This window comes from Podarcis liolepis (assembly GCF_965112155.1).
Source record: "Podarcis liolepis genome assembly, chromosome: 10".
NCBI lineage: Eukaryota > Metazoa > Chordata > Lepidosauria > Squamata > Lacertidae > Podarcis > Podarcis liolepis.
Genome location: NC_139562.1, coordinates 23,925,401 through 23,943,897, shown reverse-complemented (window position 1 = coordinate 23,943,897; position 18,497 = coordinate 23,925,401). Strand labels below are relative to the sequence as shown.

Below are 18,497 nucleotides of genomic sequence, written 5' to 3'. Positions count from 1 at the left end.
CAAATTGGGATGAATCTTTAATGAACAGATTGTCAGGAAGTGACATTGGATAATGGGATAGTGCTTCAAAAACTGCTCAGCATAAGTAAAGCAGGAAAAATAGTGTGCCCTATAGACACAATCTTCAATGCATATAGAGACCCATAATAAGTTGCATCATAATGGCTGTAGAGGTGGCCTGGATGTAATGTCTGTCACAGAAATTGCTATAATCAAAGTGTCTTTCCCATCCCACCTCTGCATGTATCATCAATTAACTGAGTAAATCAGTGCCATCAGGTAATACATTTTTCCCGGTAAAGCCCACCCACCTACCCAACAAACAGTACTGACACAAATTGCAAGAGAACACATAGTGGAGATTCCAATCCCCATGGTGAATATACTGTAATGTCCAGATTGACAGATATTAAAAGCTGGAATCTTTTCTTTCCAGAAATATTTAATGGTGTAGAGAGGATTGAAAACACAAGGGGGTGCAGATCTGGGACTTTTTAGAGCAAGAGAGATGAGACCATCCATTAGAGCAGCAGGGTAATTGACACACTCTACTACTTATCTGCTTGATGCTTTTGAATTATGGTGCTGGAGGAGACTCTTGAGAGTCCCATGGACTGCAAGAAGATCAAACCTCTCCATTCCTAAGGAAATCAGCTCTGAGTGCTCACTGGAAGGACAGATCGTGAAGCTGAGACTCCAATACTTTGGCCACCTCATGAGAAGAGAAGACTCCCTGGAAAAGACCCTGATGCTAGGAAAGATGGAGGGCACAAGGAGAAGGGGACGACAGAGGACGAGATGGTTGCACAGTGTTCTCGAAGCTACCAGCATGCGTTTGACCAAACTGCGGGAGGCAGTGGAAGACAGAAGTGCCTGGCGTGCTCTGGTCCACGGGGTCACGAAGAGTCGGACACGACTAAACGACTAAACGACTAAACAACAACAACTACTTATCTGGGATGGCTCAATCAGTAGAACATATGACTCTTAACCTCAGAACTGTGAGTTCGAGCCCCATGTTCTGCAAAAGATTCCTGCATTGCAGGGGGTTGGACTAGATGACCCACAGGATCCCTTCCAACTCTACAATTCTATGGTTCTATTTTGGTAAGTGAATGTGAATGAAGCTTTCAAGTTTCACTATTGTTTGTGGTAGACTAGGACAGAGGACATAAAGTAAGGTTACCAGACGTCCCCATTTCCCAGGGACAGTCCCTGGATTTACAAATCAATCCCCATACAAAATCAATTGAAGTTGAAAAGTGTCCCTGGATTCATTGAAAAAAATCTGGTAACCTTAACGTCGTAAAGCAAATGAGGGAAATAATCAAGCAGAGAAGAGAGATACTTTTATTTATGCTAGTGGCTTAAATGGAAACACTTCTTTACTGGATTGACTGGATTTCTAATTCAGAGCTAAAATTTCCATTCAGCTGGCTCAGTATCTTGAGTTAAAGTTCAGTGTGTTTTATAAGCTGAACACATGCAGTCAAAAGTAACCACTACCAAGTTCAATGAAGCTTACTCCCAGGAAACTATGCATAGTGTTGCAGTCATACTGATCCTAATGGACTGAGCATTTTTTAAAAAAACAACAACAACACCACTGCTATTTGCTGTGTGCGTGTACATGTGTGTATGATGGATCAACTCTGCTGTCTGCATTTTTGGACCCTCCTCAGAGTAGTGGCTATGTGGACTGTGTCACAAGGAGCTCCTGCACTTCAAAATGTATCACTGTACGTATCACTGGGAGGATTCTCATGCCTGAGTGTAAAGGTCACTGCTGAGAAACTTCTCTTTTGTCCTCTGGCAAGGGATATCTTGTTTGTGCAGCACTCCTTATCCCTGCTGTCCCAGGAAGCAAAAGGGTAGGAATGCAGATAGCATCCGGATAATTTCTAATAACAGTCCCTCAGTCATACTAAGCTCACTCACATAGCTTTGTTTATGTCACCTTTGCAATAAAACATGAGCTTTGCTAGCCTTCCTGCTTCACTGCAAAACTCACCAACTTGGTGACCTCCAGATGTTTTTGGACTACAACTCCCATTAGCCCCTGACAGGCTGTGGGCTAAACCTGCTTGGTTACATAAAAAAAGTTAATGCTCTGCTTAGTGGGCAGCATTTTCATCAACACCTGGGGAAGAGGTTAACACTTTCCTTCCCTGCCACAGTCTGAACAAAAGCCCACACCTTGTGGTGGCTGCTATCCGTGTTGAAGAAGCTCCCAAGTTCCCACTGATGCTAATGGGAGGGTGCTCTTCAGAGCTAATAGTTGGAGAGACTGGAGCATCTGTTTATTTCAAATACTTCTAAGCTGCCTTTCCAGACACCACCTTCTCAATGAGGCTCGTATAGTAGCAAATATACCACTACGTCAATAACCGACAATTTAAATTCCAATACAACCATCGTTTTTAAATAAGCCCAATCAGAAAAAACAAAAACCCAGACACTAACAAAAACCCTAGCAGCTGGCTATCCAACAAACCAGATGAGTTTATAAAACATCCTTAAAATACTAAATAGATGGTGACTGCTGGCTATGACTCAGAAAGGAATTCCACAGTATAGGTGCCACCATTGAGAGGACCGTATTTGTATACCAGGGCTGGGGAACTGGATTTGGCCAGTGGGCCAGATCCTTATCTTCCCACTGGGCCCAGTTTAACAGGTGGATGCCCACCTAGCAATCACCTGGCATCCATCCCAATGTTATCAGGTCCATTTTCGCACTTTGCTAGCTCCAACAATCCTGATTGTCAATGCACGGCCAAATCAGCCTTGCATGCCAAATAGAGAGACCTGTCATGGCTAATTAGGCCTGATTTCCACCAATACTCTATACTGTGTTGGCTCATGTTTATGGTACGGGCTGACACAGAACACAGTTGCCTTGGTGGATTCAGTGAAAGCAAACTGTGATGATTCTAAACATCTCTTATATTTATCCACAGCACCTTGCAGTTGGACATATACTACCATCAGTCTTAACCACCCTAAGTTAATGACCAGTGACTTCCCTGTGAATTTGCCCTGTTTGTTTTTTCAAGCCTGTGGCTATCCCTACATCCGATAGCAATAAATTCTGTAAGTGACATATGCATGGTGTGAAGAAATACTATGGATTCAGATGGGGAACCTGTGGCACTCCAGGTGCTGTTGGTCTATATCATCCCTGACCCTTGGCCCTGCTGGCTGGCACTAATGGGAGTTAGGTTTCAGCAAATCTGGAGGGCTACAAATTCCCCATCCCTGCTCTAGAGTGAAGTACATAATTTTTGTAGTGGGCCCATGGTGGAAACACAGTCAGTTCTTCTTGTTCCAGAGGATGTTTTTCTTCCCCTATTGAGGGCACAGCACAGATTGTTTGAAGACTGGTGGGCATAAATTGCTTGGGAACTTCTCCCTTACTCCCCTAAGCAATTTTTCAACATACTGAAAACTGATTCTTCTTCATAAATGGGTGGGGCATAAATGCACATTTAATCAAATGCATGTGCATACAGTGTTCAATTCCCCCTGCCCCTGCAAAAGGCCAATAGCCTTCCTGGTGCCTGGGGAAGGGGCAGGACAAATGGCCAATCATCATTCAGTTCATTGGCCAGCAGGAATGTCTATCCATTTTGCTGTTGCGCTTGACTGGGGGCAGAGAGAATCCAGGCTGAAGCAGAAAAACACAGCAGCTCCTTGATTGATATGCATGTCTGCAAGCAGATTATGCTTATAAACTGGATCAGGGTCAGCCCAATACATTTTTATGCCTGAGACAGCAGCAAAATGATGTCCCCACCCCACCCTTTGAAGTCAAGATCCACAGTGCCCAAAACCAGCCAAGTTATTTTGGCACCTAAGTCAGAAAATGCCACAAGTACCTCTCTCCATCCCTAGAAGTAAAAACAAACAATAATAAAAGCTTAATTTGCTGGCACCCTTATTTCAGCTGCCTGAGGGGCAGCTGCCTACTCTGCCTAATGACTGAACCAATCCTTTTGGGGTTTTTCCCATTGCAGCTCACTTGAATATCAGCTGGTATAGGAGCATGAATGATGAACTGGTTCAAATCACAGCTGAGTCTGAATTTGTTTGGAATCCTTAGAGAATTCGCTGTGGCTCCCTCTGTACCATACGTTTAAAACAGTAATATGCCAATTTAAATAGTCATGGCTTTCCCCCCAAAATCCTGAAAACTGTAGTTTGCTGAGAGTTGTTAAGAGACCCCTCTTCTCGAAAAGCTACAATTTATAGAGGGGTTTAACAGTCAATCCCTCTTCCCTGCAAAGTCTGGGGACTGTAGCTTTGTGAGGGAACTAGGGGTCTCCCTAGAGCTCTCAGCACCCTTAACTACAGTTCCCATGATTCTTTGGGTGAAATCAAGACTATTTGAAGTGTTGTAATATTACTTTAAACATGCAGTGCAGACAGGGCCCATAACTCAGCTTCAATAATAATGCTAGCCTACTTTCCAGAGCACAAAGGCAGGCATTATATTCCCTTTCACATGAATCCAGTGAAGTGGAATTACACAGAGAACAGAGTTGTTAGGGTGCATCTCTGTCCCTGAGGTTGTGTGGTTCAACTGGCCCCATGACATCCATGCATTAGGAATAGACGTCTGCAATGGAAAGCCTATGTGTATTGACCTTCACCCAAGGAGACTTCCCTCTGCTCTGGAATGACAATTGTGTAGGTCTTTGTGTATCGGCTTTTCCTTGCAGACATCCATACCGAACATGTGGGTGTCAGGCAAAACCAGTGGCTCCCTCTGGCCTTGGGAAAGAGCCAGAGGTAGGGCCCCCACAGCCTCATTCTATGTGCTATTGTTATTACTAATTGCATTTACACCCCACCTTTTTCTCCAGGAGCTCAAGGTGGCTCACATGGTTCTCCCTCTCCTCATTTAATCTCCAAAACAATCCTGTCAGGTAGATTAGGCTGAGAGGCAATGACTGGCCAAAGAACACCCAGTGAGCTTCATGGCTGAGTAGGGAACTGAATTCTGGTCTCCCAGGTCCTAGTCTGACACTAACCACTACACCACAGTGGCTCAATGCATGTGCGAAGTGGGCTAATATTTTAAGTGTGGTGGAAGCAATTTAAGCATCCATTCTAAGATGGAGGAGGAAATAAAATGCGTGCTCAAGCCATTTCCAGTCACACTGACCTTTAAAGCCCTAAACGGCCTCGGCCCAGTATACCTGAAGGAGCGTCTTCACCCCCATCGTTCAGCCTGGACAATGAGGTCCAGTGCTGAGGGCCTCCTGGCGGTTCCCTCACTGCAAGACGTGAGGTTACAGGGAACCAGGCAGAGGGCCTTCTCAGTAGTGGCACCCTCCCTGTGGAATGCCCTCCCATCAAATGTCAAAGAAATAAACAACTATCCGACTTTAAGAAGACATCTGAAGGCAGCCATGTTTAGGGAAATTTTTAATGTTTGAAGTTTTATTCTGTTGAAAGCTACCCAGAGTGGCTAGGGAAACCCAGCCAGATGGGCGGGGTATAAATAATAAATTATTATTATTATCACACACAATGCCTGCCTTCACCCACAATTAGTAAGTGTAATTAACATGCTTTAATTCCCCAAGTCTCTGGTTTTTATGTGCAGGCAAATCCATGCAACATGCTAGACATTCTGTGGATCAAAAGTATCCAACTTGATATGCTTCCTTCCCTAATTTAGCATGTGACCTTGCATTTTACCCTTGTAATATAAAGAGACCAGGTTCATAAGCAATCCTTCTTTATCCCCTTTAGGGTCTTCTATCCCATCATAAGATCCCTTCTCTGGCACCCCATTGACCAAACATTGGCTTTCCTAAGCTACCAGATATGGACTCTGCCCCAATTAATCTTTTGATATTTCTGGCCTCTGTGGATATTCTTTTGAAACTCTGCACAGTTCTTTTCAGCTATTGAGCATGCTTTTATTACAAAATGGCTGCTAACTAAGCTGTGAGCTAAGTTACTTATGGCCCAATCCTGTTAGGTTGGTTGCTAAATTTATAGCAAACCCTAAGCCGCACTTCATCCACCCCAATTAGTATGCTGGCCTGCGTAGCTTTCTTTTGAAACCACAGTACTTTAGCCTTTAGCCTTTGGATATGTTCTTACAAAAAGGGTGTGGGGTGTGTGCAAACATTGCAATCTTATGCCCATTTACTTGGGAGTAAGCCCCACTGCTGTGTGACTTATCACAGAGCAAATATACATAGGATTGTACCGGATGCACACCTCGAAGAGAGTTAATAACACCTCGAAGAGAGTTAAAAACCACAAAATTAAAATAAATAAATAAACCTAGTTCTTTTTCATTAATTTTCTGGCTTGCAATCCTGAAAGACTCTGAGCTTTGTTCCCTTGGGGGCTTCCTTGGGGACTCCTGCCACTCCTCTGCACCCATCCAATCCATGACAATCGCAGGTGCTGGGGACAACACTCCTTGCTGTGCCCCCCAGTCCTCAAGAGCATATTCTGTGAAGGCAAAGGAGGTACTAGCAAAATTCAGTGTCCTTACTATGTGTGGATGGAAGTGCTTTCCACTTGTGCAACAGCCCTTTCAGATCTAAGCCAATGTTTACAACTAGGGATGGAGGAGGAATCCATTTTAAATGGATTTATACATGGAATTTAGGGCTTGCAACCCAATCAACCTTTGCCTGCACTGGACGACCTCCTGCATCAAGTATCTGCTTATGCTTGAGGTGCTTGTATATTTGTCATATCATATTATTTTTAAAGCCCACCTAATCATATACAAAATTATGTGAAAATGTATATTATAAAAGTCAGGCCTCGTGTGGAACTGTATTTTTGCAGCATGATTTTGCTACTGTCAACAAAGACATGAGTATTTTTATACAGTTACATGTATTGTTGTATCAATTTATGTGCTGGTTGCTTTAGGAATATTGGAGTTTATACACATGTAACATGTATGTAATATTACAGAAATAAGAACAACAGCAGCAATAATTTTTCCTTAAACATTCGCAGACCTGGTAAAATATAACATTGTACATATTATAATGTGCATAATGATGAATATAATGGTGCAAGTAATAATTATTTCTATTTTTGGTGAAACCTGTAAAAAATAAATGATTTCTAACTGAGATCAAGGAGCAAGATGGACATTAGGGGGGGAAATCCATGCAAAGTGAGCCTTTTGGAAAATTCCACCCCTATTTGCAACCATAGAAATAAGACACACTAAGGATACAAAATGTTATGGATAGGAAAAACTACAACCTTGATCTTTGTTTTCTTTCAGTACAAATAAGCTTGACATCATCTCACTTAATGGATGGCATATGTTTGGCAGATAAACACCATTCAATGGTTATACTTCCTGCCTGACAGCCACCCAAACAGTGAACTTACTATACAAGTAGCACATGTCAGGAAGGAGTGTCTTGTAACAGTCCTAGGATTTCATTTCTCACAGTGGATCTTTGCACATGGGAGCACTCGCCACAGGGGCTGACAGCTGGTTTAGCTAGAAGGAGTGGCAGAGCATTGAGCAGGAATGAGAGATATCTGGTCACCCCTGTAACTTTAAATGTGGCAATGTTTTGACCATGCAGGGAAGACAGAGCTGTTCAAGTTGGGAAGAGCTGACAAAATTCCTTGACAGTTTATACAAGAACCCAATTTTTTAAAAAACACTTCTGTTGATCAGATTTATTTGGATGTAGTTTTTTTAAGTTACTGTTTTTAGCTCAGCTTTCATTGACCTGGTGCATTCCCAATATTTTTGACTACAAATCCTAACAGTCCTAGCAGGCTGGAGCTGACACAGGTCTTTTCCAATCTTACCTGGAAATGTCAAGGACTGAACCTTCAGCAGGAAAAACAGGTGCCCTTCCACTGAGCTATGGCCCTTCTCATGGTCACCACGGGAATAATGAAAACAGGAGGGAAAGGAAAGTGGGATGGTTATACCAAACTTAACTAGGTCTGCCTTCGATAGTTATAGGTTTGCCTGAAAAGAAGTGGGGTAACATTCTACTTCATGGGGGTGAGAGAACAGTTAATTGGTCCATGCATCTAGGGCAGCAATTCTACGGGCATAGCAGAATGACATACGCAGCCGGAATTTTGTTGACAGTAGGGTGACCAGATGAAATGAGTTCAGAGCTGCTGCACCTTTAAGAGTTGTGTAGAAGAGGGAATTTCAGCTGGCATAGCTTGTCAAGCAGGACATTCTCTCTTCAACACAATTATTAAAGATACAGGAGCCCTGTTCTCTCTCTCTCTTTTTTTTACCCTGGCCATCCTATCTCTGGGTGATGCTGCAATCTTTCTCACTGCTGACAAGTGATTTTACAATGTCTTCTTTTGTAAGTCATGGGAGTGACACTCTTTTAATTTTAGACTAAACAATTCAGTACAGTATATCTGCTTTTTTAAAAAGGACTTTTGTTGGAATTATAGGCACTCATCTATGGGAAAGATTCTTCTTCCCAAAATAAACCCATCCTGCTCAAGTTAGAGCCTGAGGCTTAAGGGTATTAGCAGTCTGGAACCATAACAATACAAGCCCACGATAAGCCCAAATGAGGCTGGGTGGCATTTGTGCATGGTGTGGTCATTGGTTTGTTATGATAAGCTCAACAATCCATTTGGAGTTGCTGCAGCAGTATTATTTTAAGAGTATCAGCTGGATAAACAGGGGAGACTGGGTGCCATCTGCAGGCAACTGCACAAAGTTTTTGGTAGCGCTTTCCAATTGGTATATCTGAACCAGCTGATCTGGAGTTGTATTCCTGAACATCTGGCACATGAACTCAAAAAAGAGGGTGAAGAAGTTCCCTGTTCCCAGCTGTTATGGCACAGGACCAGGAATCCTAAGAAACAGTGATCTTACAAAAGTTTCCCAGAAGGAGAGAGGGATTCACTCCAGTTTTACCAATGTTGTTCTGCTATCACTCGAGCCTGTATTTCATTCCCTGAAATCTGAAGATACATCTCTGCCCCTGGACTCTCATGACCAGACCATAAACCCTTAGGCAGCTCAGGAAATACCTGTGGAACCTTTCCTGCAAAAGCCCCTGCAGCTTGAAAACCCATTGCCTAAAAGAAGCCAACAGCTACAAAAAAGGCACCAGCCAGGAGCAACTGGCCAGGAGCAGTACAGTATTTGGGAGGCAGGGCTTTCATCCTGACTACTTATCAGCTGCAGAACTGCTAACCATGGTCCTGAACCAGCACCTTGGTCCTTATCCAAGGTCCTGACCTTGTCTTGCCTAAGCTTCCTGCCCATTCCAAAATCCAGGCTCTACTGGTCTCCATCTTCCTTGGGCCATTACCATCCCTTGCAATGGATCAGGAAGTCATTTAATTAAGACCATATTACCAGTGGTGCCATCAGGGCAGGACTTGGCAATTTGGTATGGATATATCTGCCCTGGGAAAGCCTGTATGTCAATAGATTAGATAGATAGATAGATAGATAGATAGATAGATAGATAGATGATAGATAGATAAATAAATAGATAGATAGATAGATAGATAGATAGAGGCTATTTGTAGCCCACCCTATATACTTGGATCGCTGGATGGGCCATAATAAAATTAATTTTAAAAAACACGATATCTCAGTTTAAAGAGAAAACACAGTTTAAAAAACACATACCAAAAATATAAAATAACAGGCCGAAAACCAGAATAAATGGTTAGATTTCTACCTGGCGTCTGAATGCCACTAGTGTGGATATCAAGTGAATTTCTGTGAGAGAGGGTATCCCAGAATTAGGGTGAGTGAGGGTATCTCAGAATTAGGGTGGCACTACAGAAAATATCCACTCATACATCGCCACCAAACATAGAGTTCTCTGGCAGCAGGATGGTAAGGAATACTTTATTGGAATATCTCAAGGGCCAGTGTCACATGCAGGAATATTTTCTTTTCGAATTGGCATCAACATTAATTATCTCTTGGTGACCACCAAGCACTTTTTGGACAATTTTGAGGTAGGAGGTGCCCCTTTTGGTGTTGCTGTTTTTAGATTTCTTATACTTCTCTAAATCTTGGGATTTCCCTAAGTATGCTGATACTTCCCACTTGCTTTCCGGGTGTGGGGTCATTTGGGTTCCATTTCTGTCAGAATTGTGGTGCTGTGCTTACTATTAGAAAGATTATGCTTTTTCATGTCTTTTGTATTGTGAACGAAATTGTTTTAATATATTTATTGCAATGCAACATAACTGTGTGTGTGTGTGTTTATAGTTACATTGCATAGCAATAAATATAGTAAAACAATTTCAATCACATAACAAAACTCATTTTTTAAAGAAGCATAATCTGCCCCTTTAATCATGAACTCAGTGTTGTTAGAAATAGAATCAGAATGAGTCACTGAGAAACAACAGGAAAGTATAGAAATTTTACATCTATTTGATACATGCCCTGTTTTCTGGAAAGTCACACATGTACTTGGTGGATCCAGAGCTTAATTCATTGGGAAGGACCATAGTTCAGTAGGAAGACCATCTGCCTTACATGTAGAAGGTCGCAGGTTCAATTCCTGGCATTTCCAGATAGGGCTGGTAGAGACTCCTGTCTGAAGTCCCGGAGAGTCACTGCCAGTCAATGTAGACAATATTGTGCTGGATGACCTAATGGTCTGACTCAGTATAAAGCAGTTTCCTATGAAGTTCTGCTGCTCAAGATCCAGCTGAAATGAATGAGAGAACTTCTCAGTGGATTGTGGCCTTGATGAAATCAGTGGATCTTTTACTAAAGAAAACCAAGATCCCCACCCTCCCCAGCTAGGACTATCATGTTCGTTCTTTCAGTCTAAATCAAAAAACCTACTCTGTCCTGATTTCTTAATACTTTGGGCATCAGTAGTCAATTACTGTCCACCTTTTCTGAAAACCTCATTGTAGATCCTGCCAAGTTAGAGAGAGATAGAATAGCATAATCCTGCGCTCGTGGGTCAAGGGATGTTCCTCTAAATTATGTGACATTTGCTAAAATTATCCTTTATTCCTAATGTTTAATGCCAAGCCAGCCATGGGAAAGATGATATTGGCACACATAACTTAGCTAAGTGCTTTGCCTGACATTGTGGAAAACTGATAGGCTTTTAAAAACATCTCTCTATTTATGTTGAACTCTGCAGTGATATTCTTGGCCAAAAGCACATGCCCCCCACCATACTCCTAGGATGCTAACAAAAGAAATCACAGATTGAGTGAAAGAATACGGTTTGTGGCCAGAAAATTCTATTAAATATTTGCTTTTCCAATTCCTCCCCAATGACTTTGTTACCAGAATGAGAAATCAGAATAATAATGTGCATAAGGATGTGCATTTTCTATTGTATATGCCAGGGTACAAATAATGAAAACCATACTAACAGGGAAAATACTGTGAAGGGCTGTAGTTCAGTGATAGAGCATCTGCTTCAAATGCAGAAAGTCTCATGTTTATTCCATGGCACCCCCAGGTAGGACTGGGAAATTATTCTGCTGAAACTCTGGACAGTCACTGTTCGTCAGTGTGGACAGTACTAAGCTAGACGGACCAGTGGTCTGACTTATCAGTCTCATTTATGTAAGAGGAACCAAAAACCTTTAAATCAGCATTCTGCAAGTTAGCAGATGAGTGCCGAATGTGCTGCCCAAAGTACCGCCAACTCAGAGCACATAACTAACGTGTGGCAGATATGTGAGAAGCTGATTTGCATCACATGCCAGCTGCTAAAATATACTAATGGTCAATATTGCCATAGCAGATGTGAGAACATGGCAGAATTCTAATCTCAGCACCCACAAAAAGTGTGCCAAAGGAGCAGAGTGTGCTTGGCTGAGATGTATGGAGGGTATGGACTGTCCCGACCCCAAGCTTTAAGTTGTAAATTAATATGTCTCCCTATGTTTGACCAAAGATATATGATTCCATGACAGCTACATCATCTCTGGTTACTCTGCAGCAATACAGGCTGTTGTCAGTGTTTGATATATGAACTGTAGTGGGCTTATACTTATTTGGTATAAGTAGTTGGTGCAATGCATTAATCAGCTATAGCTTAGCAATGGGTGTGGACCAACCAACAGGAATTGTGGTTGGGGTTTCCCCTAAAAGTATGGGTTTTCTCTGAGACTCAATTAAAAACAAGGTAGTTCACACCCATTTTTTGCACCTAACTTAATACGCTTGCCTCCAGAATCACCTCAAACCCAGCCTACAGAATTTCAGAGGATTCTAATTTTTAATTCGAGTTGTTTTAATTGGAGTGATCGATTAACTATTGGGTGCCATGGAAGTTTAGGCCAGGGTATAAAAGATTTTAAATAAATAAATGACTTAATTAGCAGCTTTGAATATGCTCAGGATACATTAACACAGCATATACATGAGTTGTGTAGTCAGTCAGTCACATAGGATGTGGCACTATAGACTTGCAGCCTGTTAACCTTTGATTCTTGATTGTGCTATCTCAATGTAGGGGTCCCCAGTTTTTTTTTTGGCCCCAGGGGCACTTTTAGAAATTTAAACGACTGTTATAAGGCAACACAAAACATCCATTGCATAGAATAAAAATTGGCAAAAATCCTCTTAAACAACAGGCAAAACATTTAGGCTATGAACTAATTTGCAGCTTAAAATGCAGCAAGGGCATTCCACCCCCTGCGCCTGCTGTGTTTCATGTTGCGTTTTGCATGTTGTTGTACACAACAGAGAGGGGATGGAGATTGTGTTCACCTGCTGCACATTACCAGTTAAGGTTTTCAGCAGAGTATATTCCTACGCACACACACATACATGCACAAACTTTGTGACATGCTTAGGTGGCGTCTATGTTGTGTCACAAAAAAAGAGTACTAAAAGGAAACCAGCTGTTCCCCTTCCTGCTGATTTTAAGGAAATTGTGACAGCAAACTCCTCACTCCAGCTTCAGGGTCACAAGATACAGAGTGAAACTAACTCACTGTCTAAGAATCCCAAGTGACTGCATCCCCCAAAATAGCAACCACTCGTTGGACTGTACCTAAATAAAGGTGGGCTCACCATTTTCCCTAGAGGTACTTTTAAGTGGATGCCTGCAAAATGCAGTATACTAAGGGAACTTGGAAGATTCCTGCCTGCTGCCTCCTTAATTATGTGCTTTAGGATGATTCAGTAAAGAAAAGTGCTAAGTTCTGACAAATGTAAGATTCCTTATAAAATCTTTCAGAAAGGTTAAACTGAGCAAAGGGCAATTCCAAGAGTAGTGAGGGGCAGTAGGTGTAGAATACATGACCTAAGCAAGGGGTGGTGAACCTTCACCCTCCAGATGTTGTTGGGCTACAACTCCCATCATTCTTAACTGTTGGTCATGATGGGGATTGGAATTGAATAACCACCCCATATGAACCTACTCAAATCTTATGGTCACCACAGAAGCCCTTCTCTGTTTGACTCCTATGAATTTCACTATAGCTTCCATTAATGCATTGGTTATATAGCATCTGCTCGCAGTCCATCCTGTAGATTTTCTTTTACAGCACTGAATAGCAAAATTAAGCAATAATAATGGACGCAGTTCAATGGGAACACTTATTTACAGGATTGATTGCATTTCAAATTCAAAGCCAAAAATTCTAAGAGCCCCAAAATGTGTCTCCTATCTGGCTATGTGGGCAGAGTTAGGTCAGGATCTCTTAGAATATAGGGACTGGATTATGACTTTCAAATACCCATAATTTTATATAGGTTTCTGATTTTATCCTCAAACTCAGGCAAATAGGGATTCTATCCGATGAATCACATATACAGTATTCTCTCTCATCAAGCAGAGACTGCTAGACCATGAAATCCAAAAACTCTACCCCTCCCAGCCTTTTGTAAGTTCATCTGCTTACTTAGCATCGCAGACCCACCATGGAATAATGCCTAATGACTTTTACAATTTAGATACCCTATTGTATCACAGAGCTTTTATGCTAGCTCGTCTAAATGCATTTCCCTCATCTGTTTTGTTCGGAAGGTGTTTTTTGTTTTTTGTTTTTAAACCCTTCCAGAACAGATTCTGCTCCTGTAGTAAGAAAAAACCAGATACATCTTCACCCCCATAGTTCTACCCAGACACTGAGGTCCAGTGCTGAGGGCCTTCTGGCGGTTCCCTCACTGCGAGAAGCCAAGTTGCAGGGAACCAGGCAGAGGGCCTTCTCGGTAGTGGCACCTGCCCTGTGGAACGTCCTCCCACCAGATTTTGAAGAGAACAACAACTACCAGACTTTTAGAAGACATCTGGAGGCAGCCCTATTTAGGGAAGCTTTTAATGTTTGATACATTACTGTATTTTAATATTTTGTTGAAAGCCGCCCAGAGTGGCTGGGGAAGCCCAGCCAGATGGGCGGGGTATAAATAATAAATTATTATTATATATTATTATCACATAATTTTGGATTGCGCTCTTCTCAACACCCTTCACAGAGATCTCCTAGTGACTCCCTCACAGCTTAAAATATTGATTTACAAAGAGTCTGTAATCCAGTATTTGTTGCGGGATGATACTCCATTACCAAGTGGAGTATGAAACTACCAAGATTGTTTCAGGGTATTTAGTCCAGATTTTTGAAGCTAAATCTAAAGTTGCCTGATTTACTCAGTGGTGGCTATCTAGTCTTTTATATATTGTATGTGTTTGGATTATTAATGCATTTGGATGGCTTGGTATGATTTTATTGTTTAAACTTATGCCAATAAAGGCCAATAACAACAAATATCCACTATCAAACCATATCCCAGTGGGAAATAGTCACAATTCCTCCATACAAAACTATTGTGCGAATGGCTATGCCTAAAATAGCTTAAAATACTGCTGCTGGGATTGTCAAGGTCCTGCATGTAATAGCAAACCTTTCAGAAGATCCCGCAGGAGTAGAGGAAGCCATAGTTAGCATAGGATTCCCATAACTTGTTATCTGATAGGCCTCAGAGGTTTCCTGTTTGACATGTGTCACAGAACTGGGTCTCTCAAATGGAGTTTCTATTTCGTTACTGCTACTATTTAACATTTAATTAGCAGCAGCACCAACAATGTGTGGGATACTGTACATAGTAGAACGGTGTAAAAACACACACACAAAAACCAGAATCAGGTCCTTAAGATGAAACAAGTTCTGCGTGAAGATGACTGTGTAACTGGTACACAGTATTATTCATGCTATGGCGAGAGTAGAGGAAGAGAAAATTTTCTCACTCCAGTAAGTCAGATTTGTGGGCAATTCAGAGTTGACAAAAGCAAGTGAGGCACACAGTGCATATTCAAACAGCGGAGTTAACTTCCACAAAATTTTGTTGGAGGTGAGACCTTGTCAGCATATAACACCTGAGTTCAACTTGGGATCAGTTTGCCTTACCCCATATCTGCTTTCTTAACTGTTTTGATTGCAGTAACTGGCAGTGTTACAGGTGCCACATAATACCCGTTTTGCGTCTGTAAGAAATTGACATGCATAAGGCTGCAGTTTTAATCTCTCATTTGCTTCTCCTCTGCCCCCCCCCCCTCAATAAACTTGTCTGGGAGAGTTCTCAAACCTTTACTTCTACTTTCAAACAATGCATCTTAGTTTTTATGGTTTTTTAAAGTTTTTTTTTTACAAGACTGTCTTATTTTTTAAAGAACAAATGCTTTCCTAATAGTTTAGGTTTAAAACTATTAGGAACAGGGTTGCAGGGAACAGTGGTCCATGACACAGTATTTTTTAACATGTCTGCTTCAGTCAATGCTTTTTTCTTCAGTGGTATTTAGCTTTACATCTTTGGAAGAAAATTAGTTGCTCCTGGCATGATCCACATATTCTGTAAAGAGTGGCAGGGCAGCCATTCTGAATTTCCCAAACTCAAAAACACCTCAGAACTGGGCTTTCTAGAGAGGACAAAATGGCAGTTACTGCCGTTCTCCTCCCCAGAGGTTTACCTCAGCTTTGAAATAAATAAGTCTGACACCAAAGTGGGTGGAACTACTAAGAAAACGTCCTGGTCAATTCATTCCAACCGTTCTCCTCATGCTACATACCCACTGAATTTCTGGCCACCAAGCAATTACTCAGTTAACTATTCAAGCCTTTTTCATGAAAGAGAGCGGCAGTGACTTTCTCCATTTTCTCAGTGATTATGGACAATATGAGGATTCTAAGGTGTGTTTTGTCATACAGAATTAAGTAAAAGTAAATTTCAGTTGGTTTGGGCTTTCCACCTGAAGAGCTCAAAAATAAGGAAAGCATTTTGAGAGTATAATAAAACATCGACTCTTTTAACACATTTAGGGGGCACATTTAGTATTTTGATAAACTGCCACTGGCCCCAGTCACAAAAGGACTGCAGTGGGTAATGTGACATACAGTAGCACAAAATGGCAGACCCCTCAAGTGTCCAGAGATGTCCCTAACTTAGAGAAGCCGTTCCGGTTTCTGATTTGATCCCAGAACGTCCCACTTTTCCTTAGGATGTCCCTATTTTCATCGGAGAAATATTGGAGGGTATGAAATGGCTGTCATGGCTGGCGTGGCAAAACACAAAATGGCTGCCACATCCAAACAGCAAAAAGAGAGAGAGGAGCACAAATGGTGCAGACATCCCCCATCAAGGAGAAAAAGTTAAATTACTCAGCTACTACTGTGCTCACTCACAGAGAGACACTCTGTGTCCCTCTCTCCTGTTCAGAACAGAAGATAGGGTCTAATCCTGGCACCCAAGGAAATGTGGGCATGTTTAAGGGTGTGTTCAGTATCGGAGACTGAACCATTGCAAACAGGAACTGAGCAGGAACAGCTAACAGTCTTTCATGCTTTGTGCATTATTGAGGGAATATTTGTTGACAAGGGAAAAGACTGTGAACACACTATACAACTTTAAAGTCCATTTGAAGCTTATTTTCCCTCAGCAAAGAGTTCTGGGCAGTGTAGTTTATTAAGGGTGTCTGGGAATGTAAAACTCTGAGGGGTAAACAAAAGTGCCCAGAATTGTTTGAGGGAGGAAGCATATATTTAAAAGGTCTAGTGCAGCAGGGATAAGAAATATTTTCTGGCTAAAGGGAGACAACTTTTATCTCCCCCACCCCTGGCAGGCTAAATCTGACAAGTAAGTGGGCAACCACCTGCCAATCACCTCATAGTGACATATTATAGTGTGTATGCAGCCTTGAGCTGACCTGGGTCTATACACCATGCTCTAAGCATACATCCTATGCCCAGCAGTTTATTGGACAGACAAGATTGTCTTAGGGCCAGGGAAAGGAAACATGTATGCTTCTCTGCTGCCAACTCCAAAAAGGTCTCTCAAGGGCCCTGACACTTAACTGCTGCCAGGGTCTCCTGGCCCGGTCACAGAAACCTTAGACGCTGGTCCGTAGGCTTCAAACATTGGCTCAGATTTATAGGCTCCTGCCAATCTGTCAGCAAACCTTAAGCAGAACGAGATTGTTCACTGTAAGAAGTACAAGGCAGAACAACTATATGTTTCATGGAAAAAAGCTATGTAAACCAGGTGGGGGAGGGGGAGAGACAAATAACAAAGTTTCACCTAATCACTGCCTTTACAACATAGGGATATTACAACAGATATGGAGCTGTCACAATTCCGTGGCTGCATACACTTCATACATTTAAAGCACATTTACCCCAAAGAAAACTGACAGTTGTAGTTTGCTCCTTGCAAAGCTACATTTCACAGCACCCTTAACAAACTACAGTTCTCAGGATTGTTTTTTTGAGCTGATGTGCTGTAAATGAGCTTTAAATATATGGTGTGTATGCAGCCATGGTATCGTTCCCCCGGCCCCTTCTAACTTCTAGGTAAATGCAGTGAATGCCATGATGTCATCGCACTGGGCATCATCCTGCCTGCACCTCACATATCATGTGCTGCTAGCTTCTGAGGGTGGGACAATGAGGAGCACAGTGACACCATGGAAGATGATGTATTTCCCTAGTCCTAGTTGCTACAAGGAAGGGAAGGGGGCATGATTCTACCATGTGCCCTCCTCCCCCATTTTTTCATGGGGAAAAAACCTTTAGTGACGTTTTCTGCTGTCCACTAGCCAGTATAATCACTATGTCATTGTTTTGGAGCTAACTACTGAACAAAGTCAGTATTTTTCTTCGGTAGTTGAAGGTGGAATTTTGTAACAAGGAAAGTGAGAAGAATCAAAATGAAGTCTTCAACAGACAGTAATCTGAAGCCTTTAAACTGGGGGTGGGGGGGAACAACCTATTATTATGAAAAGAAATATACCATTCTCTTCATTTAGGTAACTTGCCTGATTTGTAGGAACTGTTAGAAATGGAAAGATGGAATGGAAAATTGGTGAATTCTCCCTGGCATATAGATTATTTTTTGAGCTGGATATTAGAAGAGAATAATAGAAAGAGGGTTGGAATAGGCATGGGGGCAACCTAACACATTTTGTTGCCTGGAGTGAGGGAAAAGATGGAGCACCACCAACCCTTTCCAAACTGGCAATTAAATCTCACTTCAAACACTGATGATGGGGGCA

The 18,497-nt window shown here is 41.9% G+C and overlaps 1 long non-coding RNA gene across 1 annotated transcript; it reads right to left on the bottom strand.

Moving 5' to 3' along the window:
• Positions 1-1,032: 1,032 nt before the first annotated feature.
• Positions 1,033-18,448, bottom strand: LOC310687241. Its single transcript, XR_014516321.1, has 3 exons — positions 16,633-18,448; positions 15,361-15,437; positions 1,033-3,667 (listed from the first exon to the last, which is right to left on the bottom strand). It is a non-coding gene; the product is annotated as an uncharacterized lncRNA (long non-coding RNA).
• Positions 18,449-18,497: the final 49 nt, after the last annotated feature.